The sequence below is a fragment of the Megascapheus bottae genome, chromosome 7 (assembly GCF_031878675.1).
Source record: "Megascapheus bottae isolate mThoBot1 chromosome 7, mThoBot2.hap1, whole genome shotgun sequence".
Lineage (NCBI taxonomy): Eukaryota > Metazoa > Chordata > Mammalia > Rodentia > Geomyidae > Megascapheus > Megascapheus bottae.
The window spans coordinates 68,321,360-68,347,516 of NC_143515.1; the positions used below are offsets into that span (position 1 = coordinate 68,321,360).

The 26,157-nt window shown below is 41.2% G+C and overlaps 1 protein-coding gene and 1 long non-coding RNA gene across 3 annotated transcripts in view; both read left to right on the forward strand.

Annotated features, from left to right (window-relative positions):
* Positions 1-12,014, forward strand: part of LOC150061020 (uncharacterized) — a 102,964-nt gene extending 90,950 nt beyond the window's left edge. The window contains exon 5 of the long non-coding RNA XR_016536289.1: positions 10,844-12,014. This is a non-coding gene — a long non-coding RNA (uncharacterized LOC150061020). The remainder of the gene's footprint in view (positions 1-10,843) is intronic.
* Positions 12,015-13,812: 1,798 nt separating this feature from the next.
* Positions 13,813-26,157, forward strand: part of Itsn2 (intersectin 2) — a 115,594-nt gene continuing 103,249 nt past the window's right edge. The window contains exon 1 of one of the 2 annotated variants that reach the window (XM_090337359.1): positions 13,813-13,993. The gene's annotated coding sequence lies outside the window, so the exon portion shown is untranslated. Of the gene's footprint in view, positions 13,994-24,183; positions 24,200-26,157 lie in introns of those variants that run through there. The other variant, XM_090337360.1, reaches the window with a different exon arrangement.

Consider the following 26,157-nt stretch of genomic DNA (forward strand, 5'->3'; position numbering starts at 1 on the left):
ATAACAACAGATGCTGGAGGGGATGTGGCCAGGAGGGATCACTACTACACTGTTGGTGGGAGTGCAAACTCGTTCAACCATTATGGAAAGCAGTGTGGCAGTGCCTCAAAAGACTAAACATAGAGCTCCCCTATGACCCAGCAATCCCACTACTTGGCATTTACCCAACCACCCAGAAACAAGGACATACTAAATCCACTAGCACAACAATGTTCATTGCAGCACTATTTACCATAGCAAAGATATGGAACCAACCTAGATGTCCCTCAGTTGATGAGTGGATCCACAAGATGTGGTATTTATACACAATGGAATTCTATGCTCCTGTCAGAAAAAAAACAACATCACCCCATTTGTTAGGAAATGGAAAGACTTAGAAAAAATCTTAGTGAAATAAGCCAGACTCAAAGGAACTTAGGCTCAATGGTTTCCCTCATTTGTCATAATCAGTAGAAACCCTGGGCTCTACTAGCAGAGATTTGCAATAGAGCAAAACCTTGATACAAAAGGCCAAATAGTATGAAGCTAATTGAAAGGACCTCTAGGATATAGAAACAAAAGCCATATAATGAATGATTGTTGTCCTTAAGGTACTATGTTATCTCTCATCTCTTGCTGTCCCTTGGTTATCTCATATTGTTACAGTATCTCACTTTGTTATCTGATATACTGGATATATTTGTATTTGGTTATTTGAAATTGGATAGGGAAGGGGAGAAAACAAGATGGGGGGTGATGGGGGGGAGGGTAATGGGGCCAAGACATGTGAAAGGGTATCAATGTATGTGAATTAATGCACCTTCTATCTGGCAAATATCATGTAACCCTTTTATTAATTACAATAAAAATATCAAGGGGCCGGGAGTTTGGCCTAGTGGTTAAAGTGCCTGCCTAGCATGCACGAAGACCCGGGTTCGATTCCTTGGTACCACATACAAAGAAAAAAGCCGGAAGTGGTGCTGAGGCTCAAATGGTAGAGCTCTAGCCTTGAGAAAGTCCAAGGACAGTGCTCAGGCCCTGAGCTCAAGCCCAGGACTGGCAAAAAAAAATAAAATAAAAAAATAAAAATTTAAATAAAAAAAAAGAAAATTGCAGGTCAACATAGACAAAAGTTTGTTAAACCCCATCTTAACTAAAGCACGAGTATGGTGGAATTCACTCATCATCTCAACAACAGAGAAGAAAGACAGATGTCTAGGATGGTGGCTCAAGTAGTACAGTGCTTGATAAACTAGCAAGCATGCAGTCCCAAGTTCAATCTCAAGTACAACAAAAAGAAAAAAGAATATTGTCATTTGTATGAATGTTAGGCTAGCCTTGGATATGTTATCATATTATACAAAATAAACCAGACACAGAAAGACAAGAATCATGTTTTCTCTCGTTTGTAGAAAAATTTTAAAAAGTTAGCCTAGAAGAGTTATTTCTAGGAATTGGAAATGGTGCCAGAGAAAAGTAAGAACAGTAATAAAAGAACAGATGAACATGATCAATGAATGCAATATGCATGTATGGAGATATCACCATGAGTCCCATTAGTCTGCATAATTAATATATATTAATAGCAATAAGAAGAGAAGAGAATGCTGGAGTTGTACTATAATTCTCTCTTGTTCCAATGATAAAATCAAATGCTAATGTACAACCATTGGATAACACAGATTTTTTCCCATGTTTATAAAGCCATCTTTTTTTCTTTTTGACCAGTCCCAGGGCTTGAACTCAGGGCCTGAGCACTGTCCTTGGGCTTTCACAAGGCTAGAGTTCTATCACTTGAGCAACAGCACCACTCTGGCTTCTTCTATGTATGTAGTACTGAGGAACTGAACCTGGGTCTTAGTGAATGTTAGGCAAGCACTCTACCAATAGGCCAAACTCCAGGTCCCTAAATCCAACTTTATAATATTCTCAAAGGGGGCTGGGAGTTTGGCCTAGTGGTGGAGTGCTTGCCTAGCATGCACAAAGACCCAGGTTCGATTCCTTGGTATCATGTACATAGAAAAAAGCTGGAAGTGGTACTGAGGCTCAAGTGGTAGAGCTCTGGCCTTGATAAAGTCCAAGGACAGTGCTCGGGCCCTGAACTCAAGACAAGGACTGGCAAAAAAAATAATAATTATAATATTCTCAAAGTTAGGTTGTACACTACCAGTTTTAAATTCATATGTATAGACTTTCCTATTATCAACATTGTATTAATTCATATTAACATATAGCAATTCATATGAATTGATAACTGTTCTTGTTAGCAATGTACCAGAATGGTACCTTTACCCCTACTGATGTACCTGCATTGATACATTATTATTATTCAAACTTCAAAGCCCTACTTTAAGTGGGGCTTATTATTGGGGTTGTGCTTTCTTACAGGTCAGTACACATTTATAATGATACATATCATTTTTTTTTTTGGTTGTAAGGCGTTAACTCTGGGTCTGGGCACTGTCCCTGAGCTCTTCAGCTCAAGGCTAGGGCTCTACCACTTTGAGCCATAGCACCACTTCTGGTATTCAGGTGGTTAATTGGAGACAAGAGTCTCATGGATTTCATGCCCAGGCTGGCTTTGAGCTGAGATCTTCAGATCTCAGCCTCCTGAGTAGTTAGGATTACAGGTGTGAGCCAACCCTGGAGCCCAGCTGACACACATCATGATTATAGCAGCATATTATGCCATTTCCCTAAAAAAATCCTGGAGGCCCAATGACTTATCCCTTCATCTCTATAAAGAGAAAATGAAACACAAGGGCCAAGAGTTGCTTGGACTACATTCAGTTTAGTTCTATGTTTTCCTGGGTTTTTTGTTTTGCTTTGTTTTGTTTTGTTTTGTTTTTTAGATTGTTTTCTCCATTCCTGTTCTTGGCGACACTAGCACATACATATAAGTTCATCGTCTATTAACTACCTTTTCTGTTTGCTTGTTTAAGTCCCAGGAATTGATCTTTGTATTTCCAACTAGGCATCTTAATGATTACAAATACCTGGTCATTCTGATATGGAACTGAGAGTTTCATGCTTCCTTATAAAAGACATAAGAAGCCGGGCACGGTGGCTTACGCCTGTAATCCTAGCTACTCAGGAGACTAAAATCTGAGAATCATAGTTCAAAGCCAGTCTGGGCACTTAACACCATGAGACTCTTAACCCCAATTAACCACTAGAACACTGAAGTGGTGCTGTGGCTCGAAGGATAGGGCAGTAGCCTTGAGCTGAAGAGCTCAGGTCCAGGGGTACGGTGGTAGCCTTGAGCTGAAGAGCTCAAGGACAGTGCCAAGGCCCAGAGTTCATTCAGCCCCAGGACAAAAAAAAAAACACTTACCAAAAATTACCATATGAGAGGTGGAACAAATTGTTTTTGAAACACCTGAAAAAAAAAATCTCACCATAATGAGCTTTTGCCTTGAGGAAGCTTTGTTAAGCAGATTTCATTAAAAATTCTGATGATAGGGCCAGGAGTTTGGCCTAGTGGTTAAAGTGCTTGCCTAGCATGCATGAAGACCCAGGTTCGATTCCTCGGTACCACATACATAGAAAAAAGCCGGAAGTGGTGCTGAGGCTCAAGTGGTAGGGCGCTAGCCTTGAGAAAGTCCAAGGATAGTGCTCAGGCCCTGAGCTCAAGCCCAGGACTGGCAAAAAAAAAAAAAAAAAAGTATGAAAAGTTCATGGAAGGATAAGATGTTTAATAAAATGTGATTTTATTGTTAAATTAAAGTAACAAAATGCTGATGATCAGTAAGGAAAAAAGAAAAACAAAATGAAATTGAAATTTTACTTTGTCTAATTAAAATGTATATGTCGAATTAAAAATGTCTAATTAAATATATATAAAATAGAGCTTTGAAGAAGGTGCTCTGGAACTGGTATATTTCTTTTTTTTTTTTTTTTTTTTGCCAGTCCTGGGCTTGAGCTCAGGGCCTGAGCACTGTCCTTGGACTTTCTCAAGGCTACAGCTCTACCACTTGAGCCTCAGCACAACTTCTGGCTTTTTTCTATGTATGTGGTACTAAGGAATTGAACCCGGGTCTTCATGCATGCTAGGCAAGCACTTTAACCACTAGGCCAAACTCCCAGCCCCTGGAACTGGTATATTTCTATACTGCTGGCAAATGAACATATTTTATAGAACCTACTAATAACTATTTTCCTGCCATAAAGTTCTGCAAATGAATTATAAGGATGGATACCAGAAGAAGCCATGGCTTTCTGTCGCTGAGGCAAGTATGTGATAGCAAGAGCACAGGGGCAGAGAAGACCATTTTACAGCATCTGGGAAGCAGAGAGAAATGACAGGGGAGTCATGGGCCCCAATATCGCATTCAAGCACAACCCCTAATGACTTAACTTCCTTCTATTAGGCCCTAGCTCTTATAGGTTCTTTTACTTCCCAGTACTCCCACACAGGTAGTTGACCAAGCTTTTGACACATGGGCCTCTGGGGGGGGGGGAGGGTCATATTCAAACTATGGGAGAAGGGAAAATGGTATGTATGAAAATGCTTATTGTGAAATGTTTATAGAGATTTAAACGTAAAACATGTACTTAAAAATAAAAAATTAGCATGGGCCAACAATAGAAAATTCATAAGTGAATTAAGGTTCCATTTAAAAGTTAGTATGGACTTTTATAAGAATATGGGAAACATACTATTATAGAAAAATGTTTGACAAAATGTTGAGTGAAAGTTAAAAACAAAGTTATATCACCCTATGATTGCAGACAAATAAATGCATACTTATGTGCATAACTCCTAGGAGGAAAGTGAAAGGCATCTGATCATTTGAAATTTCAATTTTGGGGCAGGGAGTGTGGCCTAGTGGTAAAGTGCTTGCCTAGTATGCATGATGTCCTGGGTTCGATTTCTGGATACCACATACACAGAGAAAACTGGATGTGGTACTCAAGTGGTAGCACTCTATCCTTGAGAAAGCCCAAGGACAGTGCCCAGGCTCTGAGTTCAAGACCCAGAATTAGCAAGAAAGGAAGGGATGAAGGTAAGAAGGAAGGAAGGAAGGAAGGAAGGAAGGAAGGAAGGAAGGAAGGAAGGAAGGAAGGGAAAAAGAAATTTCAATTTCTTCCTCTGTTAATATGATGTCTGTCATAAAGTGCTATTATAATGAGGCATGTGAGTGCATGCCTGGCATACTCAGTAAACAATGGGAACCTTGATGAAGTGGCAGGAGAATGGATACTAACTTTTCACAGTATTTATGGCTCAAGAGCTTTTCTCAAGTGAAGGAGCTTCTCTAATAATCCATTTTTCCATTTAAGAATATAGAGAAAAATAATCATCTGGTAGTTTCTAAAGTTAAATTTAATTTGTAAGCAGTCTATTTTTTCCTGCTCTTATACATGGTCATACTGAATTACATGTTTTGTTTTTGTTGGTACTGGGATTTGAACTTCGTCGGCAGTTACTCTACCCCTTGAGTCAAGACTCCAGCCCTTTTGCTTGGGTTAGTTGTCAAATAGGGTCTCACATTTTGCCATGATGGCCTTAGGCCATGATCTTTGTATCTACTGTTTACTGTTTAGCTATATCCACAGGTATGTGCACCTTCATATACTTTAAAATTAGTTAGGCGAGGGTCTGAGGATCTTCCCTGTCTGTATATCCCTGAGTTAAGCTCTTCTAAACTATAGATACTAAAAGAATAAAGGTACATTAACTGGACAAATGCAACCCAGAGGGAAAAAAATGGAAACAGTAAATAAACATCACGCATCTAAATCCCCATGGCAGGAATTTATTTTTTTGCTGGTCTTGGGCCTTGAACTCTGGGCCTGCATGCTGTGGCTAAGCAATTTTAGTTCAAAGTTAGTACTCTACCACTTGAGCTACAGTGACATTTCAGGCTTTCTCTGGGATTAATTGTCAATAATAGTCTCATAGACTTTCCTGCCTGGGCTGGCTTTGAATCATGATCCTCAGATCTCCAGTGTCTTTAGTAGGTAGGATTACGGGTGTGAACCACCAAAAGTGTGTGAATACTACCTGATGTTGCTGATGCTACTTTGGTTTTCTCATGGCTTGAGCTCTACCACTTGAGCCACAACACCACTTTTGGCTTATTTCTACATGTGTGGTACCGAGGAATCGAACCTGGGTCTTGGTGAATGCTAGGCAAGCACTCTTCCACTAGGCCAAGCTCTCAGCCCTGCTGATGCTACTTTGGAATACAATTTCTTAGCTCAACATTTTAGATGTTCACCAGGCACAATGGCTCACATCTGTAATCCCAGCTACTCAGGAGGCTGAGATCTGAGGATTGTGGTTCAAAGCCAGCCTGGGCACTAAAAAGTCCACGAGACTGTTACCTCCAATTAATCACCAGAAAACTGGAAGTAGCACTGTGGCTCAGGGGATAGGGCAGTATCCTTGAGCTGAAGAGCTCAGGGACAATGTCCAGGCCTAGAGTTCAAGTCTCATGACTGACAAAAAAACAAATTTAGATGCTCATCTTGCTACTTATTTATTTATTGCTAGTACTGGGGCTTGAACTTAGGGCTTGAATACTGTTCCTTAGCTTTTTTGTCAAGGCTAGCACTCTTTGAGCCACAGCTTCAGTTCCATCTGTTTGGTGGTCAACGGAGATAAGTCTTATGGACATTCTTGCCTAGGCTGGCTTGGAACTGTGATCCTCAGATCTTAGTCTCTTGAATAGGATTACAGATGTGAGCCACTAATTAGTTCCTGACCTCACTTTATTTGTTTTATTTATTTTTTACTAGTCCTGGGGCTTGAACTCAGGGCCTGGGCACTGTCCTTGGATACTTTTTGCTCAAGGCTAGTGCTCTGCTACTTAAGCCATAGCACTACTTCTGGCTTCTTCTGTGTATGTGGTACCGGGGAATCAAACCCAGGGCTTCGTGCATGCTAAGTGAGCATGCTAGCACTAGGCCTCATTCCTGGTCCCCACTTTATTTTTTTTATAAGGGAAGTCAAGAGAGCTGTTTCAAGGAAATTACTTAATCAAAACGGGGCCTTATACTTGCCTGTGGATTATCCTGCTATAATGTTCTATGGCCCCTGGCACCTGAACAAGTACTATTCCATCTTTCTATTCACAGGAGTTTCTTTCCTTCCTTCCTTCCTTCCTTCCTTCCTTCCTTTTTTCCTTCTTTTCAAACACAGTCTCACTATATAGCATATGCTGGCCTTGAACTTGCTATATATCCCAGGCTAGTGGTGAACCAATGATCCTCCTGCCTCAGTCGGCTGAAGCTGGGATAACAGGCATGTTCCACCATTCCTGTCAAGCACAGTTTTATCTTTCTTAATGTTTACTGGCTCAAGACAGTCTTACATAGGGAGAAAAAAAAGTACTACTAGAAATAATTTTGTCTGGTTAGATTCAGCTAAGCAACAGAAAATGACCTGATCCACTGTATATTTTAAAGTAAAACATTGTTACTACAAGATCGTGGCTTGTTTCTTTGTGTAAAAGGAAAAAGAAAATTATAACTGGGCATGGGAAAATTCCTCAAATAAAAGGGTGAAGCCTGATTTTTACTTCTCCTCTTCATACCAAGAAACTAAATGTTCATGAACAGAGCTTTGCTTCCCAACAGTATTATGAAGATAAATGACATTTTATTTAAAAGTTAGGGTGATATATCTCAGTGGTAGAACACTTGTTTAATATGATCAAGGCCTTGAGTTCCATTATAATATCACATGCATGCACACACACATACACACTGTCCACTGCAAAATGGTATATTATTAAGTCAATGATTGCAAGGGAACTAGTATCACTATCTGTAGACAGTAACAAAGAAATAAATAGCTGGGAATTTATGCCAGACTGGAATCATGTCTGACTCCTGAATACAGATTGGAGTTTCCTTCACTAAACTATACCTGCTAGACTGGAAGCCCCTGATCTTCACTCATGAATGAGAGTGTCCTGTCCAGGGCTTCCAGTCTTCACCCTGACTGATCTTTGGTGCTGGCTAACTCTGGGCTAACTTCCCCCTTCAGCTGGCCAGGCACTAACTTTCTGAGCATTACCTTTTCAATACCATCAGAATTCAAGCCGGCATCTCATTAGATACAACATAAGTGGCCCAAAGATGGAAATACTCCCTTTCTTTCATGCTAGGGTTGGACATTTCCCTTCCCTTCTCCTTCCTCCTAAGTCATTCCTATTTCCATTTCTCTCTTTTTCTTCTACCCCAGGCTCTAGAAGAGAGTTTATAAAATCAAGAAACTAAGAACTAGATAGCTGAGGACTAACTTTGTCCTATTGATCATTCCTATGATTTAAGAACACGAAGACATTAGAACTACTAATAACTAGTTATTAGTAAAAACAAATATCCAATTAGTGAACTGACAAATGTATGTCAAATATAGGCTTAGGCCTTCATCTTCCTAACCCTAAGCCCCTTACCCTGACCTACTTTTATCATACATAAGGCCCATGGGGATCACCAACTACTAGATCAGCTTCAGCCTGGGTCCCCAACTTGATTTTAGTTCACTATGCACAGAAGATCACAGCATATCTATCCTTTGAGGTCTGAGAGGAAAAAGAAACCAAAATACGAACAAATTTCACTTTTTACCTACTCCTTAGAAAGGATAGAATGTGGCAGTACACAAGTATTTGTGTGTGTGTGTGTGTGTGTGTGTGTGTGTGTGTGTGTGTGTGTGTATAATGGTATGAAGAGTCATTTCTTCCCCCCTCACACGCATATTAGGCTTTTAGAAAGCACAATAGAGGAAGACTAGCTCTCACCAAACACAAAATGCCAAGGAAGCACAGTTTCAAGAGGAGTATTTTCCCATCACTTATTATTCTTGAGATGTCCTGTGTATCCAAGAGGGTAGAGCTAGGTGTTCTTCTGTTACATGGTGCAATAATGCTACAATGTTGGAGTTCATCTAATAGAAATTTCATACAGTATCAAAATAATTAAATATACATGCATTTAGAATGCCAGAAGGAGACAAAGGATAAGAATACCACAGAAAAAATATTGGAAGAACCTGATAAATATAACTGTAACCTCTCTGTACATCACCCTGATAATAAAAAAGAAAAAGTACTGGAAGAAATAATGACTGATACTTTTCTCTTTATTTGATGGAAGACAATTGTCTTAATTTGCAGCTATGAGATTCATCAAACATAATAAACACAAAAAGTCTAGGCTGACGCACATACTAGTAAAATTATTAAAATCCGAAGATCAAGAATAAATCTTAAAAGCAGCAAGAGAAGTGACATATTAAATTTCAGCAAACAATGATCTTATCATAGCCAGCTTCTCAATAGAAGTCATAAGGCCAAAAGATAATGTAAGTGGTAGTGGTGGCTCACACCTGTAATCCTAGTCACTTAGGAGGCTAAGATCTGAGAATTTCGGTTCAAAGCCAACCTGGGCATAAAATGTCTGTGAGACTCCTATCTCCAATTAATCACCCCAAAACCAGAAGTGGTGCTGTGTTTCAGCTGAAGGATAACACCCAGACCGAGTTCAAGCCCCATGACCACCTCCTCAAAAAAAAACTATCAAGTGATCCTCAGGAAAGAATGAAGAACACACACACACACACACACACACACACACACACGTATCTGGATATGTCAAGATTTTCTGTATCTCATATTCTCTTAATTCATTAATAAATTGTTGGATTACAATTAAAATTTTACATAAAACATAAGTTTCAAGATCTCTTTGGCTTCCAACTGTATAATATGTATTTCATGGAGAGTTGGAGTAACTGCCCCTTTTCGTTATACTAGCCTGCTAACCACTGTAGGTTCATTTATTTATTTATTTACATATTTATTTTTTGCCAGTCCTGAGGCTTGAACTCAGGACTTGAGCACTGTCTTTGGACTTCTTCCTCAAGGCTAGCACTCTGCCACTTGAGCCATAGCACCATTTCTGGCTACTTCTATGTATGTGGTACTGAGGAATCAAACCCAGCCACATCTTTGTGCATGCTAGGCAAACACTCTACCACTAGGCCAAACTCTCAGCCCTGTAGGTTTATTTTGAGGGCAGATTTGGGAAATGGGTTAAAGTATGGAATCTGGAAAGTAATCAGTGATGGGGGAGGTTGATAAAAAATGATATATATATATATATATATATAGTTGGGGAGTAGCATTAATGCATGGAAGGAAAACAGATTTAGGGTAAATGTTTCTATAGTGGAATATTTCCAGAAATAAGGCTAATAATCTATCCTAAATTGTGGCAGTCCTGGGGGGGGAGAAGAAAAATGAAACATATACATGCAGTCCATTCCTTGACTCTCCAAATCTCTCTCTACCCTAGACATTAATGTGTTTATGTCTTAGATTAAGACTTAGCCACTCCAGGAATCATCTTTAGCTGTTACTAGTGGTGAACAAGTCGTCACAGGACTTGCGACACAGTAAGGCGGGAATTTCCGGTGTGCTTTCCAAGGCCTGCTCATAAAAAGGGAAGTCAATAGACTACGATGGTAGCTGCATCATCAATATGAATCATGAATACTTTAGACATTAAAGCTCATAAGGGTACTGGGTGGAGAGCACTGACTGTTCCAGGTGCTGAAATTCTTAGTGAACACTGAGTGCCCTGGAATTTGGTAAAAGACAAGGATAAAGAGAGGAAGAATGTAGTTGATGTTGACAGCCTCCAGAGAAGAACTTTTGCTTGTGAGAGGAAAACAATGATTTAGAAGCAAGAGAAACAAGAACATTTCTTTGGCTGCTTCTCAGGTCTGTGCTTCCTGCCTGCATTCCGCTCTTTCTTTTTTTTTTTTTTTGAGTTACTATAATTTGGAGGCAAGGTCTCTATCACTTGAGTCATACTTCTAACCTTTTTGCTTCTGTATATTTTTCAGATAGTGTTTCCTGCTTTTGCTCAAGGCCAGCCTCAGACAGCAATCTCCACCTCCTACACAGCTGGGATTATAGGCATGTACCATTGCATTGACCCTTTCGTCTTTATCTTAATGCAAGTATTTTAGACAGGCTTGCCCAGAAACTAAGAAGCCTTTCCTCCCTTATTACTTATACCACAAAATGCTTGGGATGATACATGTACATCTCTGAATTACAAATCAATGTGAGAAAGAATGGATTGTTGAAGTTTTTATATTCTGGGCTATGACAGAATAAGATGAACAAACTTGCCTCAAAGTACTGAAGGAGTCAGGCACTGGTGGCTCCTTGGAAGTCTGCAGAAAAGTCTACAAGATGAAACTCTGTCCAAAATAACCAGGAAAAGGTTGAACTGGAGACATGATTTAACTAATAGAAATGAGCAAGCAAGTGGAATGATTGCTGGCCCTGAGATCAAAACTTGATGCAAGAAAAAAAAAAGGTACTGATGGATCACAGAATATTGTTGTTTTAGTGCTTGAATACTTACAACAGGCATGTATATAGGGGTATCAATTCTTTTTTTTCCCCCCAAATGTAAGATCTCACATATTTATTTTTCAGTGTGTCCATTCTTAAAACAATCAAAGAAAAATCAGTTTAAAAATGCCCACCTGTCAGTCCAGGCAGTAGCAACATTTCAGCTTAATTTGTTCATGGTGAAGCATAAATATGTAGGCATGAGGTACAATTCCTCACAGGCCCAGCTGGGTTCTCCTCCAGTGTCTTCTCTTGAAGTTGTACCTGACTTTGTTACCAGTTTTCATCCAAATCCACTGGGGAATGAGGCGATTTTGCTTTTGTTTCTTGGCCAGAAACTGCTTGATTCTGAAAGTCTTGTGAGAAAACGCTGTGAGAAGCCCAAGCTGGCGCTGTAACCACGATGGTGAAGAAAAGCTGAAGAGCCAGGGTGTCAGTTTTTATTACAGGTTATTGGCTGTTTTAGTTCATCTTAGGAATACTCTTAGATGTTATTTTTATTTTCATTTTTTTAGAAAACATTTCTCTTTACAAATTCTTTTTTTTTTTCATTCTGTCAAGTATTTGACATCTTCTCCAGAGATAAAGTGGACTGGAGAATCACAAAACACAAATGACAATGATCAATAATGTGAGGGAAATGGAGATTGGTTATCTACTAATGAGGAATAAAAGTAGATTTTACTTCAAAGGCCAACTCTGGAGTTCTATACTAAGAATGATTCTGAGGCTTACTCTTAAATATGGAAAAAGAGTACTGCAATTAATTGATGAAGTCTACAAAAAGAATGTGATCACGTACTCAAGAATGCTATCCCTAGCTGAGTTGGTCTGATATGTGTGTGTGTGTGTGTGTGTGTGTGTGTGTGTGTGTGTGTGTGTGTGTGTGTGTGTGTGTGGTAGAACTACATACTGGCTAGTCCCTAGCTAGTCAGAGACCTCCTAGACTGAAACCAAAGAGTCAGGTGCCTCTGTATCACTAAAGCGCAGGACTTGTCCATCAGGTCTTGGTCAAGTCCTAATCGAATAGTTAGGAAAAACAGAGTGTGAGAGCTGGTAAAGCCTGTTTATCACCAATGATATTTACCAAATTCATCATAAGAGCTAGTCAATTTACATAGACTGAGATATGACAGTCATTCTTTTCAAATCAGCCTTCTAGTCTGCACCAGCAAATAAGAGCTCAAGGACAGTGCCCAGACCATGAGTTCAAGCTCCAGGAATGGTAAAAAGTAAGGGGTGGGGGGAGAGGAAGGAAAGAGAGGAAGGAAAGAAAGGAAACAAAAGGAAGGAAGGAATAAAACATTTCATTAAGGAATGCTATGTATAAAACTCTGGATATGGGCCGGGAGTTTGGCCTAGTGGTAGAGTGCTTGCCTAGCATGCACGAATACCGGGGTTCAATTCCTCAGTGCCACATATATAGAAAAAAGCCGGAAATGGTGCTGTGGCTCAAGTGGTAGAGCTCTAGCTTTGAGAAAGTCCAAGAACAGTGTTCAGACCCCAAGTTCAAAGCCCAGGACTGGCAAAAACAAAAGAAAACAAAAAACCTGGATATGCAGCTTTGACTTAAGTTTCAGTGAGCACTTTTGTGTGGATACTGGGGGTCGGAAGTGGGGTGGGAGAAATGTTTGAGTTTGAGCTTCTATGTTTAACTGAGAGTCTTTTATTGTTCAATGGTGTAATTGTTCAGTGATATGAGGGGGGGTACGAGGAGGAAGTAAAGGATAGATATTCCTTGTGGACCCTAGTTGTGTGAAGAATGAGGAATGAATGAGCTTGGGTGTGGCTGAAGTCCTTGCGGGTGGGGAGGGGCTGTCCTGAGGAAGTGTTCACAAGCAACGGTGGGTGTAAGGAGAGGGAAGAGAAAGAGAGAAAGAGGAGAGGGAAGGGAAAGAGGGCAAGAGGGAAAAGAGGAAGGAGAGACAGACAGACAGAGGAGGGAGAGACATGGCCAGAGAGGAGAGAGCCCGATGTGTCGCCCCACAGGGATGTGCTGGGCCCTCCTGGGCCCTTTCGAAAGCCCTGGGGTCCGCCGTGGCCGGAAACGTCCCCCCCAGCCTCAGCGTGTCACCTCGGGGAGGAGGAGGAGGAGCCAGGTGGGCCGCCGCAGCTCCAGGAAGGGCTGCTGTCAGGTCCGGAGCTTCGGGTCTCGGCGAGGAGGAGGAGGAGGAGGAGGAGGAGGCGGAGGAGGAGGAGGAGGCGGACCTCGCCGGCCAGTCCCACGGTCTCGGGCGCCTCGGGGTGCCGGGAGTGAGGAGACGGCGCCGGGCAGTTTCGGGCTCCCGAGGGCGGTGGGTGGGGAGTCGGTGCCCCAGCTGCCAAGCGGGCGGGCGGGCGGGCGGGCGGTCCTCTGCCCGGCCCGTCGCTGCCTCCCCGCCCCCCGGCTTCCTGCGGAGGCTGCGGCCGCCATGTTGTGGGGCTGAGGCGGCGCTGGAGGAGCCGAGCGGCCGTGACAGGCTGCGCAACAGGTTCGCTGCGGGCGGCCTGACGACCACACGGGGCGGCGGCGGCGGCGCGGCGGCGGCCGAGGAGGTCATCCGGGTTCCCGCCCGGGCGAGCCCGCGCCGCCCGTGCCGAGGAGCCCCGAGCGGCGCCGTGACGTGCGGGAGGCGCGGCGGGGCCGCCAGGTGGGTAGAGCCGCCGCTCGTCAGGGCTGCGGCGGGGGCGCGGGGCAGGTGCAGGCGGCGGCGGGCAGGCGGGGACGGGTCCTGGGGGGGAGCCTCGGGCGGCCCCCAGCGCTAGGCCGGAGCCGGACGGAAACCTGCGGCCCCTGGTTCCTGCCCCCCGCGGCGGGGCCGGGGCGGACGCCGGGCCGCTTCCTCCCCGCGGCCTCCCGGGGGCAGGTGGCGGCCGCGGCCGGAGGCGGCGAGCGAGGTGGGGCACACGCGGCTCGGGGGGGTGTCGGCCCGAGGAGAGCCTCGGGGACGCCCCCCCACGCTTCCACGGGGACCTGTTTTATGTCGGTGGAGTTGGTTTCTCCTCGGTGAGCACGGTTGGTGCAGTGTCGGGCCAGCCGCATCCCGGTGCGTCAAAAGTAGCCCGGGAGTCACGGGGGGGGGGGGGCAGGCGGCGGATGCTTGGCGTCCACTGCTCGCGAGCTGCCCAGCTTGGAAAAAAAAATGTTAAAATGTCCTTTGCAGCGTGGTGGACTCCCCAGGGTATCGTTGACGCCAGGGTAAAGTTTATTGCTTTAAAAAAAAAATAGATAACCTGCATGTACACAGTGAGTGGGGAAACTGAGGCAGAAGCCACAGCTGGACAGCATTGCGTAGAAAGGGGATCGTGTGTTTCGTGTTGAGCGATTGCTGACAACGCTGCCTCGTTTATTTGACACTTGGGCTCCTAGGGAATTGTGAATGCTTTTGAAAGAGCCAACCCACTTTAGGATAGGAATTAAGGTTAGCTCCAAATTATTGTTTGGCTACATGCTGGTATTTTCTTGCTTACTCAGAGATGGGCAAGGTGTGACTTGAAATTTTGTGTTGTTAGTCAGCTCAATTTGGGTAGCCTGGACTGAAGGTTCAGCTGCTTAAGCCTCTCAGGAAAATGAGTTGCCTCTTTCCCTCTCCGAGTTTGTTGTGTGGCGAACCTGATCAAAACCCAGAAGCCACCCAGAAATATCGGGGTAAAAATCTTTACATGAATTGATAAAGGAGTCCTGAAAAATTTGAAGATAACAACTCTTAAAGTCTCATCTTTAAGTTTTGGAGCTGTGCCTATGATTGTCTTGTAGTTTTAAAAGTAAATAAGGAGGAAGTATTTTAGTAAATAAAGGATGTGGGGGAAATGTGCATTGCTGGTGTTTTGATCTAATATTAACAAGCAGCTTTTAAAAGCTTTTTTTATTCTTTTTTTTTTTTCCTTTTTTTAAAGATAGGGTTTCAGGAAGGTCTGAACTTGCTATGTAGTTCCATGTCGGCCTTGAACTAAAAATTTTGAGCCTCCCAGGTACTGGAATTACAGGGTGTTGGGATTAAAGTGTGTACCACCACACCCAGTGCAAAAACTTGCATTTTTTGCTCTTTAATGCATTCATAAGTATTCTTTTTTCTTTTCACCTTTATAATGAAAGGAAGATTGGTTTAACTTGTACTGAAATACTGAGTAAAGAGACACAGTAGTTGGGTCAGTGCATCCCAGAGTTCACATCTGATTTCTCTGGAATGCAAGGAAATATGTTAGGCACATCCTGGGGATGGGCTTTATTACTATTTTTTTAAATAGCATTTTTACAGAAATGGAGCAGTGTGCACTCAAATTCAAGATCTTTTTACTTTTTCTATTAATATATTTTATTTATTTTACACTTATAGTTTGTATATTTCTTTTTAAAAAGTGGGAAAATTAGCCTGGTGTCAGTTCATGCCTGTAATCCTAGCTACTCAGGAGTCTGAGATCTGAGAATTGCAGTTTAAATCCAGACCTGGCAGCCAAGCCTGAGAGAATCTTATCTCCAATGAATAATCAGAAGGCCAGAGCGGAAATGTGGCTTAAGTGGTAGAGCCTTAGCTTTGATCAAAAAAGCTCAGGGACAACACTTAGGCCCGAGTCTAGCCCTAGGACCAGCACCAAAAAAAAAAAAAAAGGAAAATTATATATAATCTTAGGACTCTTCGGTGCTTGCGTGCATGTGTCTGGGCATGCACTGGGAAATTGAACCAAGGGCCCAAACACTGGACACCGATCAGTGTCCACAGGCCAAGGATTTTTAGTTTTAATGAACCTTTAATATAAAGTTTACACATTTCGATCTTTCAGTGAGGCAAAATTTTTAAAATTTTATTTCTTAAACGTTCTTTAGTATTACAACATTGATAACATAGTTGTCTCTTGTAGAGTACTTTGTAATTGTTGAGACCTAGACTAAGTGTTTTGTAAAAGTGACTTAAAATCTGCTCAAAGCAAAACCTAGAAGTGATTACAGTCTTTACATTAAGCAAATAAAATGTGAAGTTATATTAAACTGACTATGTTTCTGAGCTAGTAAGTACAAGATCTAGGTTTCAAATCAAGATCCTTTAACTTCTGCACTCATGCCCTTATTTTGTATATGCCATCTTGGTTCAGGGGGGTAAAAGTTATAGAGGCATTTACTTTTGGAATTGAACCTGGAGCCTTGTATATACCCTGGGTTGGATAAGCCAGCTCCATCAATTGCAGCTCTAGGAAGGACTGCCAAGTCTGAAGCTTAAATATCTTTTCCAGAGAAAAGAAGAAAAAAACTCTACCATTGAGCTGAACCCCTAGTCCTTTTTTTTTTTTTTGGCAGTCCTGGGCTTGAGCTCAGGGCTTGAGCACTGTCCTTGCACTTTCTCAAGGCTAGAGCTCTACCACTTGAGCCTTAGCACCACTTCTGGCTTTTTTCTATGTATGTGGTCCGAGGAATCGAACCCAGGTCCTCGTGCATGTTAGGCAAGCATTCAACCACTAGGCCAAACTCCCGGCCCATCTTTGTTTTTTTGAGACAGGGTTTTGCTGTGTAACCTGGGCTGGACTTGAATTTATGATCATCCTGCTTGTGCCCCTCCAAGTGCTAAGATTTACAAGTGTGTACCACTACATCCTGTACAGCATTTTTTTTTTGCCAGTCCTGAGGCTCGAACTCAGGGCCTGAGCACTAATCCTAAGCGCTTCCACTCAAGGCTACTTATAGCTCTACCACTTGTGCTACAGTGCCGCTTCTGTTTTGTTTTTTTTTCTCCCTAGTGGTTAATTGATGATGAGTCTTATGGACTTTTGTGCCCAGGCTGGCTTTGAACCATGATCCTCAGATCTCAGCCTCCTGAGTAGCTAGGATTACAGGTGTGAGCCACTGTCACCCAGCTTAGGTAACTTTTCTTTTGGTAGTAGTGGGGTTTGAACTGAGGATTTTTTATTTTATTTTATTTTTTCTGCCAGTCCTGGGCTGGGGCTCAGGGCCTTAGCATTCTTCTTGGGCTTTCTCAAGGCTAGAGCTCTACCACTTGAGCTGTCATGCCACTTCTGCCTTTTTCTATGTGTGTGGTACTGAGGAATTGAACCCTGGTCTTCCTGCATGGTAGGCAAGCACTCTACCACTAGGCCAAACTCCTGACCCCTGAATTCAGGGTTTTATAGTTGCTAGGCAAGCACTGCTTTGTTTTTTGTATATTTAGCTAGCTGTAAAGTGTGTAAAGTTCTGAAATGACTCAAAATGCATTACAAAATATCTGATATAGTTGTTACCATTGAAAAGTCTAGTTTTTTAATTTTCTTTCTTTCTTTTTTTTTTTTGCCAGTGTTGGGGCTTGAACTCAGTGCCGGGGCACTGTCCTTGGACACTTTTTGCTCAAGGCTATGCTCTACCACTTGAGCCACAACTCCATTTCTGGCTTTTTCTGTGTATGTGGTACCAAGGACTTGAACCCAGGGCTTTGTGCATGCTAGGCAAGCACTCTACCACTAGGCCATACTCCCAGCCCCTAGTTTTTTAATTTTCATATATTTAAAAAATATACTTTTTGCTGGGCGCGGTGGCTCACGCCTGTAATCCTAGCTACTCAGGATGCTGAGATCTGAGAATTGTGGTTCAAAGCCAGCCCAGGTACTAAAGAACTTGAGACTTATCTTCAATTAATCACTAGAAAATGAGAAGTGGGGTTGTGGCTCAAGGGGTAGGGAGGTAGTCTTGAGCTAAAGATCTCAGGGAAAGCACCCAGGACCAGAGTTCAAGCCCCATGACTAACCCCCCCCCTCCCGAAAAAAAATATATATACTTTCTCTGATAAAGAAGACCTAGGAAGTGGTGTTGTGGCTCAAGTGGTAGAGCAATAGCCTTGAGCTGAAGGACTCAGGGACAGCCCATAGGCCCAGAGTTCAACCCCATGACAGACACACACACACACACACACACACACACACACACACACACACACGCATACACACGCATGCACAGAGTACGTGAGAGTGATTGGAATAAGTCGTAAACACATGGAATGTAACAGTCAAATTCCCCTTCTCTATAACTCATGTAAGTGCCTTTTTTTTAAAGGAAGGCTTTCTTTGCATGTGTGAATATTTTAAGATGGTTCAGTGTGAAGTAAAATTAACTCTGCACTTACATAGATCTAAAATTGAAGATACATCAGAAACACTGTATTTCTACTTGTTTCAATTTTTGCATTTGTACCTAGGGCTATAAAGCACAAAGACCAGTGTTAAAATTCTCTTGAGTGGATTATGTACATAGGTATTTGTGAGAAAGAGGAAGTGAACTGCTCTTACGGATGTAAATGCAAAGAGGAAGTAGAGGAGGAAGGGAGGAACTGAGCTGAAATAAGATCATGAAATAAGATCATGAAATGATCTGTCTTCAGGACTAATATATTTCATTGCAGAATTTGTAGTATTGAGATATTCAGATACTAAAGAGATTCAGAGATTCAAGACATTAAACTATTTACTGTGGCGCTCTTTAGCAGTAATTATGGTAGATATTTAGAGGTCTTGTACCAGATGGCAGACATTTAACCGACTGTGTTATGTTTTCTAGATCTACTTCTTTGTGAATTCCTGTTCATCTGATGAAAAGTCTATGTGGCTTGATAAATATTATATGTATTTTTTATAACATATTGAATAAGCATACAGACACTCCTACCCTCAGCTCCAGCACTGCATAGCTGTAGGACTTTGAGAAAGTTTTATTAATTCTTTGTGGTTTTTCATCTGTAAGATGATAATAATAACCATCTCAGTGCTCTATGTAAATAAAGTGCTTAGCAGAGTTTTGCTTAGTGTATGTGCCCAATAAATGTTACCTGCATTACTATAACTTGTTTCACCGAGATCAATTTAGCTTTCTGTTTAGTCTGTGTGTTGTATGGTGACTGGAAAAGAGGTTTGCTTTATTTTCTTTTTCTTTTTTTTTGTCTCTAATTTTTAATTTTACCATCAAAATAATCCATGTAAGAAGACTGGAAAACACCATAGAAGAACTGGTCTACAGTCTTGTCTTCCAAAAAAGGATCTGTCTTTTAGTCTCCATAGTTTCTACTGCTGGGAATGATCACTTGGAGTCTTTGAATTCAGGTGCCTAAGTTACTTCTAGTTTTCATTGTGAAAGGAACTTGACTAGGGAGAAGTGGATATTGGGAAAGATTCGTGTCAACTGCAAAAGTCCAAATAGATAAGAACCCAACCAGGCTGGCACTGGGTAGTGAGAGGATACTGATTATCTCTGCTTTACCATTTTGTTTCAGCTAAAGCCCACTGGCATATTGGGCAATCAACTCAACATCCTACCACCCTTCTATCTAATGTGCCTTTGGGGTACTTGTTCAATGACTGTTTAAATATAAAAATTGAGTAGAGTAATAAATGTCATAGTTTATGTAACATCTGGGAGCACTACTTTTTGGTGAGCTTGAAATACTTTTAGGGGTCATAAGCACTACAGAAGTTAATGAAATTTGCAAAGAAGGATGTGGATGGATTGGAAATGCAAATGCATTCCTTTTATAAAGCAATTTTAGTAAGTCCTGAAAACCCAAGTAGTAGAAAAGAAGCAAAATATCCCTAGAAGCATTTTAGGGTTTGCTCTGTAAAGGTGTTTTTTGTTGTTGTTTTGTTTTTGTTTTCCCTTCTGTCCTGGAGCTTGACTCTGGACCTAGGCACTCTCCTGAGCTCTTTTTGCTCAAGGCTAGTACTCTACCACTTTGAGCTATAGATCCACTTCTGGTTTTCTGGTGGTAATCAATCCTAGCTACTTAGGGTGCTGAAATCTGAAGATCACAATTGGAAGCCAACCAGGCCAGAAAAGTCCGTGAGAGTCTTAACTCTAATTAACCAACAAAAAAATCTAGAAGTGGTAGAGCACTAGCCTTAAGCAAAAGAGCTCAGGGACAGCACCCAGGTCTTGAGTTCAAGCCCCACAACTGACTGAGGGTGAGGGAGTCTGATGGATTTTCCTGCCCAGGCTAGCTTTTTTGGGGGGGAGAGGGGGGTGGTCATGGGGCTTGAACTCAGCCTGGGTGCTGTCCCTTAGCTCTTCAGCTCAAGACTACCACCCTACCCTTGAGCCACGCCCCACTTCCTGATTTCTAGTGATTAATTGGAGATAAGAGTCTCTGGTCCTTATGTGCCTGGGCTGGCTTTGAACCTTGATCCTCAGATCTCAGCTAGGATTACAGGTGTGAGCCACTGCACTTGGCTTGCCTAGGCTAGCTTTAAACTGGAATCCTCAGATCTCAGCCCACTGAGTAACTAGAATTGCAGGCATGAGCCACCAATGCCCAGCTGCTTGGCTTTTGATAGCTAATTGGAGATAAAAAATCTCGCAGATTTTCCTGCACAAGCTTGCTTCAAAGCCTGATTGGTTTTTCTTATCTCAACCTCCAGAATGTCTACGACTATAGACCTGGGCCACTAGATAATGTGAAATTTGTCTTTCTGTACTAGAGTGTTTTCTTTTTTTAACTTTTTATTGTAATTAATAGAAGGGTTATTGTATTGGAATGTGTATATTGTATTGGAATGTTTTCTCTGCTTCCCACTTGGCCTCTCTGATCTTCAGTCTAGTATTTCTGACTTGGAGGTTTTGTCCTTTTCTTCAAGCATCCTGGTTCCTACATTCAGGGTTCCAGAGAGCTTAATAATTTGGTTGATTAAGAGGGAAAGAGTCATTTGGATTAGCTATGTTCTGGGCCCTCGACTTTTTTTCCCCCCCCTTTAAGAAGTTTATAATTTATGGTATGGAGTCTACTCTTATTCTGTCATTTGACAGATATTGAATACTTTCTTATTAGAATTGGTCTAGGTAGGGATCATATACACAGCAAAAAGAAAACAAAACACTTCCTTCCCCTGTGGCACTTCAGTTCAAAAAAAAGAAGACAAAATGTCTAGAAGTTAGAATTTGCTAAATGCAATGGAGAAAACTGAGGCAGGAAATAGGAATAGGAAGTGTGTATGTGCTTGGGCAATAACTGGAAGAAGTAAGTTTGGTACTTCAAAATTATCAGGGAATTCAAGGCTGGCAGTATATATTTATGTGTAAATGGTAACTTTAATGCAAAGTAGGAAGTTATAGTATTTCAGGATATCGTATTAAAGGAAAAGGTTTATTTTAATATTATTGTTATTTAGTTTATACCCAGCAGATCACCATATGTGTGTGTGTGTGTGTGTGTGTGTCATGTATGTATATAGTAACCTTTACCAGAAATGAAGCTTAGAGCAGAGCTTTGTCAAATGATTTAATATAGTTATCTTTTTTTATGTGCATGTGTCTTGAGGCTTGAACTCAGGGCCCAGGCATTGTTCTTGAGTGCTTACCACTCTACCACTTGAATCCTAGCTCCACTTGGAACTTTGTGTGTGTGTGTCTGTGTGTCTGTGTGGTTAATTGGACGGAAGAGTCTCACAAACTTTCCTATGTAGACTGGCTTTTAACCCTGATCCGCATGTTGGATTACAGGCATGGACCACCAGCACCTGGCTCAGTAATATTTTTGTAGATAATTTTTTTTGCAGATAATGAAATTATATTATGTACTCTGTTACATAACTTTTTTCCCCTGTGCTGAGGACTGAAGCCAGTGTCTATAGCATGCTAGACAAGCACTTTACCACTGAGTTATAGCCCCATCTCATTATGAAACATACTTTTTAGTTTACTAGAATTTTATCAAAAACATGGTTTTGCTTTACTACATACATACCTATAGTATACATTTATTGGCTATGTGGTGATGCTAACTATATGGTGCTGTTAACTGCTCAATAGTAAACAATGTGTAACATTTATTGAGCCTCTACGTGTATAAGTTCATTTAGTCTTTCCTTTTATAGGAATTATTATTATTCATTTTCCAGTTGAGAGAATAGAGCAACAATATACTTAGTATTTGCCAAGTTTATACAGCTATACATAGTAGGCTTAGGATATAAACTTAGTCTAACTTTGATCCTCTGCTTATAACCATTACCTTGCTTCTTTAATACTAAGGTAGTTTATATATTTTGTTCAACTTTTGGTATAATTAACAGCTTTGTAGCTGTATTTGTGTTTACCTCAATTTTAAGTTTCTCTACTTAAAATTGAGAAAATAACACTGAAACTGTCTTTGAAAGTCAGTAAAGGGAGAGAGGGAGTAGTTGAGAAACAGAGGCGATAATTTCCCATTCTGGTAACAGTGAGATGTTTACAATGATTTTGAGGATTATTAACCTTGTCTCTGGGAAAGCCTGAGGAATAAATCCTGTGTGTGTGTGTGTGTGTGTGTGTGTGTGTGTGTGTGTGGTGTTTGAAATGTAACCTTGCCATGTTTTCCTGATGGGTCTCAAATTCCTGTAGTCAAATGATCCTCCTCCTTTAGCCTCCAGATAGCTAGCATTACAGGTATACCACCTTGTCTGTCTGACCCCAGTGTGTGTATTAGTGTGAATGTTAGAGTCTAGAATGTTTCTTTGGATTCTGTATCTCTACTCCTATAAAATGGCTAAATTTCTCTTCTGACTTTCCTGCTTTACTAATGTAATGTAATGTTAGAAGTTGGATAGTCTTTTCATCATCCTGGATGGTAAGATTCTGAGAAGCCCAGGGAAGTTTGGTGAGTTGGTGGACAAGGCCATTAAAGCTTTTGCCAGAAGTCCCAGAGAACAAGTCTTGAACTTTTTGTCTTTGGAGACTTTCAGTTTTAGTCACCCCTTTTCTAGGCTGTTAACACATTTGATTAGACCTTAACTTGTTTTCTGTCAAGCTTTGATTATATTTCTGATTTCTGTCCTACCTTTGATAGGAACCATTTGTTAATTTACTAGCTTACTTTGGAGATATACTCATGTGTCTTAAAGAAAGTGAGTACTTTACCTGACAAAAGTGTTTGTCATTGTAAAGTATTTTTCTAAGTTCTCTTCTTTTTTAATTACTTTTTTTTTTTTTGGTCAGTCCTGGGGCTTGAATTCAGGGTCTGAGCACTGTCGTTGGCTTCTAGAGCTCTACCACTTGAGTCACAACACCACTTTTGGCTTTTTCTAAGTATGTGGTACCGAGGAATCAAACCCAGGTCTTAGTGCGTGCTAGGCAAGCGATCTACCACTGGGCCAAACTCCAAACTCCCACCCCTTAATTGCTTTTTTTTTTTTTAATAATTGATTCAATTTCCAAAGGCTTTTTTCTTTTTTCTTGCTTTTTTTTTTTTTTTTTTTTTTGTCAATTATGGGCCTTAAACTGTAGGCCTGGGCACTGTCCCTGAGCTCTTCAGCTCAAGACTATCACCCTACCCTTTGAGCCACAGTCCTACTTCCCGTTTTCTAGTGGTTAATTGGAGATAAGAGTCTCATGGTCTTTAGTGGCCCGGCTGGCTTCCAACCTCGATCCTCAGATCTCAGCCTCCTGAGTAGCTAGGATTACAGGCATGAGCCACTACACCCAGCTTTTTTCATTATTTTTATCAGTTTTATTTAGACTATCTTCTTCAAAACCAAGCCTCCTGAATAATTAGGATGACAGGCTAAGATATGAGGATCCTGGGTCAAAGCCAATCTGGGCTGGAAAGTCTATGAGATTCTATCCACCAGAAAACTGGAATTAGGGCTGTAACTCAAAGAAGTGGAGCAAAAAAGCTCAGAGACTACACCCGGGCCCAAGTTCAAGCCCCAAGACCAACAACATCCAAAAAGTGTGGTTATCTTGTGTGGTGTGATTTTTTTTTTTTGTCTCTTGTATTTATTTACCTTTTGATTTTGTTTTTGAATAAATCGAAAATACTTATATAGAGGAATATGTTTATTCTTTCCCTTTCTTTTGTGTTTTCTTATAGACTATCTAAAAAACCTTGTTTCAAAGAAGCAATATTTTACTTGAAAGTAAGGTATTTATCAAATTCTTTTCCCAGTATACTTTTTATTCAAGTCATGAAATAGTTTTCCGTTAAAATTTGCTCCTGGTATGAGTAATATAGTTGGCTCCCTTGGCTCCTTTCAGTGGTGGAGGTTGAGTCACATGCTATTCTTAGGTGTGCTTTTTCCTCTTCATGTGGGTGAATTGTCTTGTTCAGAATTATTGACTGGTTCTTCTAAAATTGCTTTAATTTAAGGCCTGAAGAATAGAACTGCTAATTCAGTATTAGTTTGTCATTTTTACATTTAATGTCATTCTTAATTTATTTGTTTTTTGTGGACCAAAGTTAACATTTATAGATGTACAAGCTTATTCTTTATTAAGTACCTTATACTAAAAAAAAACTAAGTTTCAGAGATAGAATTAAGAACTAAATTTGTGTAAATTACCTTCTTAGAAGCTTTCATATTTAGCTAAATTTTTTTTTGGTGGAGGGGGGTCATGGGACTTGAATTTGGCCTGGGCACTGTCCCTGAGCTCTTCAGCTCAAGTTTAGCACCCTACCCTATTTAGCTAAATTATTTCTAGAGAATTTTTTTCAAATATTGGTTTATATGAGGAAAGTATTTATTACTATTACTATAAATATTGCTGGTACTGGGGCTTAAACTGGGCCCTGGGTACTTTTTTTGCCTCAGGCTGGCATTCTGTCACTTGAGCCATGCTGCACTTCTGGCATTTTGATGGTTAATTGGTAATCAATATCTCATGGATTTTCCTGTCTGGGCTGGCTTTGTACTGTAATCTTCAGATCCCAATCTACTGAGTAGGTAGGATTGCAAGTATGAGCCATTGGTATCTAATGGAAAACATTCTTCTTCTTAATAATTGGTATAACTGTAATTTATTTCAGTGAAATACAGTTAGTAAGTAACTAGTTGAAAATAATGTTAATAGTTGTAATGACTGTCATTTATATACATCTTCAACAGTGCCCCATGTGATGTACAAGCCTTAAAATGACCTAGCATTTAGGTATACTTATTCACACTAATAAGTTAGGAAACTGAAGCTATGTAATGTGTAAACCCATTGATGTGGGAAGCAATTACACTGGGATTCAAAGACAGATTGGGTGATCTGTTTTCAAGGTAAGTGTATCAGCCTATTTGTCCTCCATGCAATTGAAAGCATGCTAAGCTCTCTTAGGGGTTTATGCTTTAAAAATATTTTAGTAAGCTGGACGCTGGTGGCCTATAATCCTAGCTACTCAGGAGGCTGAAATCTGAGGATTAAGGTTTCAATTTAGCTCAGGCAGAAAAGTCCAATGGACTCTTATCTCCAGTTAACTTCCTGAAAAAGGCTCACAGTGATAGAGTGCTAGCCTTGAGCAGAAAAGCTCAGGGACAGAGCCTAAGCCCTATGACCAAAAAAAGAGTAGTTTCTAACATGAGGCTGAGTACTGGGCATTAGGAGACAGATTTACTGAAGCTCACAGTGTAAATAGAGGTGGGTAGGCATGAAAACAAAAGTTACACTACTCTACTGTGTGGTATGTAGTGTGTGCATGTGTGTGTGCGTCGCGCGCGCGTGTGTGTGTGTGTGTGTGTGTGTGTGATGAGCCTTGAACTCAGGGCCAAGGTGCTGTCCTCCCTCATTTTTTTTTTTTGCCAGACTTGGGGGCTTGAACTCAGGGTCTGAGCAAAAACGATTAGAACATGGAGTCAGGAGTTTTACTTAGTGGTAGAGTGCTTGCCTAGCATGCACGAAGACCCAGGTTCGATTCCTTGGTACCAAATACATAGAAAAAAGCCATAAATAGTGCTGTGGCTCAAGTGGTAGAGCCTTGAGAAAAGTCCAAGGACAGTGCTCAAGCCCTGAGTTCAAGCCCCACGACTGGCAAAAAAAAAAAAAAAAAAAAAAGATCAGGATAGCACATTGCCCCTGAGTTCACTTGAGCCACAGCACCACTTACAGTTTTCTGGTGGT